Source organism: Sorghum bicolor, chromosome 8, assembly GCF_000003195.3.
Source record: "Sorghum bicolor cultivar BTx623 chromosome 8, Sorghum_bicolor_NCBIv3, whole genome shotgun sequence".
Taxonomy (NCBI): Eukaryota; Viridiplantae; Streptophyta; class Magnoliopsida; order Poales; family Poaceae; genus Sorghum; species Sorghum bicolor.
The window spans coordinates 4,212,147-4,214,973 of record NC_012877.2 but is presented as its reverse complement, the minus strand read 5'-3'; positions in this window follow the sequence as shown (position 1 = coordinate 4,214,973).

Sequence of the window (2,827 nt, the reverse complement as noted above, 5' to 3'; positions counted from 1 at the left end):
CTTTTTTTCGAAGAATCCTCATAAAGTTTTTTTTTTGTTCTTATGTTTTAAGCCAGCAGCTCAGTTTCTTCTCTCCTCTCTTTTCTTTACCTCAGCATACAATCAGGCAGCTCCAATAGTTGACTCTTAAGTTAGCTCTAAGTATTTTTTTATATTTCAATAGAAGAGAGAAAAAACTAGCAGAAAGTACTGTTGGCTGCTGAATGGCTGACAAATTTACGTGATAAGCACAAACGAACAGGTTGTTAATCAAGAGCTAGACTCTTAGACACATTTCAACATCATGTGAGGATGTTAGGCTAGTCTCAATACATATTTTATGAGAGTGTCATACGCATTGAATAAAGTGTCATATAAGAAAAATTGCTGACTTGGCAGAGTCATTAAATGAAGAAATTTTCATCAGATGAGAGAGGAGTTTCATCCTCATAAAACTCATGTGGCTCAGTTACCTAGTCTTGCTAACTATGTCATTAAACTATGCATTGAGACTGGCTTTATAGGGGTCTGTCTAATCATACTAAGAGTCATTGCTAGAAAATTTAGCACTATTAATTATAAAAGTTAGTTTAGACCTAGTATCTATGTATGGCGTACACCTAAAAACATATAGGCCGTCCTGCAGATTAATTGCTGACCACGTATTAGGACACAAAACATTACTGCATGCATGCGTCTCCCACTGTAGCGGATCTAGCCATCAGCCTCTGCCTCACGTATAGGACACAAACATTACTGCATGCATGCATTGCTATCTATGTATGGGGGAGGTGTGCTAACCATCCCGAATCGAGTTAGGTCAACCTCTAAAAAGAACAAGCACCTTCTCCAGCGTGTAACGCATAGGTACTAGAGTAAAGTAAAATTTGCTCTTAAGGACACATGTCCTCATAATATGGACCACAACATTTGTTTTGAGATTCTTGTCCAATAAGAGAGAGGTAATTTTCTATTATTGTCTCTCTCCTGGTGGACACAAATCTCATAGCGAATCCTGTGGTTCACAATGCAAGAGCGTGTGCCCTTAAGGTCAAAGAAACTGTGTTCTACGTGCTACCTACGTGTAATCTGCACTAGCTTTTCCAGCATGTAACGGAAGAGACAGAGATAGAGAGACTATTACATGAAGGATTTTTAGAGACGATCAGATAAAATGAATTCTTAAATGATATTTATCGAAGAAAACCCAAATAAATAAATAAATAAATAAAATAGTGTCTTTGAGGATGCAAATTCTACAACCATATATTCAAAATCTAAAAAACATTAAAATCTGCATATTTAGATATTTCTATGCTTATTGATAATCTAAAAAACATTAAAATTCCACATATTTGAATATTTCTATGTAAGTTCATAATCTAAAACAACCACGTACTTGAATATTTCATAATCTTAAAAAGCGACCACATATTTATAATCTAAAAAACAAAGATCTACAAATGATGTATAAATAAAATAAATTCCACCATTATTATTCATAATCTAAAAAATCACATATTTGAATATTTCTATGCTTATTACCAAAGCAGCAAATGATCTATATTATTAACAATAAAAGATTATAAGATGAAGTTGCTAACCTTTGGAAGATTTGGAGATGAAGCCGGCGGTGCCTAAAGAGCAAGAACTTGTTCACCCAAGCAAGAATAGGATGAACACAAGCAGCAGATAGGGCCAGTGACTGATTTTGACCACCTGCATGCGGTATATAGGCGGATACCTTTAGCCGGCGGTGCCTAAAAGTCACCCAGATGTCCCGGTTGGAGTCACAAACCGGGATAAAAACCCGACTACACCTTTTGGTCCCGGTTGGTGGCTTCCAACCGGAATTGGAAGGCAACTTTTAGTCTCAGTTATTTGTTTAAACCTGGACTAAAGGTCCTCAACAGATAGTGCCGTAAAAATCTGCTACACTACTCGTTGGGCAGGGAATTCTAGTTCTGGTTGGTGATTCCAACTAGAACTAAATTTTGTATCACTCTCAGGACAAAATCCGACCTGACAGCATAATAAACTTCTTGTGGCACCTTTCAGCTTTTATTAAGTTGAATCCATTTGCATTTGTGCTGGTCTTCGCTTCACTCTTCGCTCTTTTTTGGCTGGTAGAGTACATAAATTTTTTTGAGATGTCGTAGTTCTCCTTTAAAAGAAAGAAAAAGAAAATGACGAAGTTTGAGATGTCGTAGTTGTAGTAACGACGGCAACTGTTACGTTTAGATTAAACGATAAAACTATTACGATTGCGTTTTCATATATGGCATTAAATTTGTACTGTGACACAGTACAATGTATCTACATTGATTGCACACTAGAATTTGCAGGACTTGTTAGTTCTCAAAAAATTTTGCAAAAAATTCTAGATTTCTCGTCACATTGAATTTTACGGCGCATATATAGAGCATTAAATATAGATAAAAATAATAACTAATTGCACAGTTTGACTGTAATTTGCGAGACGAATATTTTGAGCCTAGTTAGTTCATAAATGAACAATATTTGTTAAATACAAATGAAAGTGTTACACGGTATTTATTTTATAAAAGTTTTTGGAACTAAACGAGGCAGATTCATTATTAGACAGACTATTCCTGACTGTCGTCAGAGGTTTCTCAATTGTTAACCAGGTTTGCTGCAATCACATCACACAGTTAAATGGCGGTACACATGGACAGCTATTGATCAGGGGGTTCTGGAGTCAACTATCCCTGTAGTTTCTGGAACCCCTTACCACAGATGCATAGATTCGTACTAGAGATTTGGATTAGCTATAGCTTCAAGTACTGTTTGCGTGTTGTTGATGCAGAGGCTTCAAACCCGTACCCAG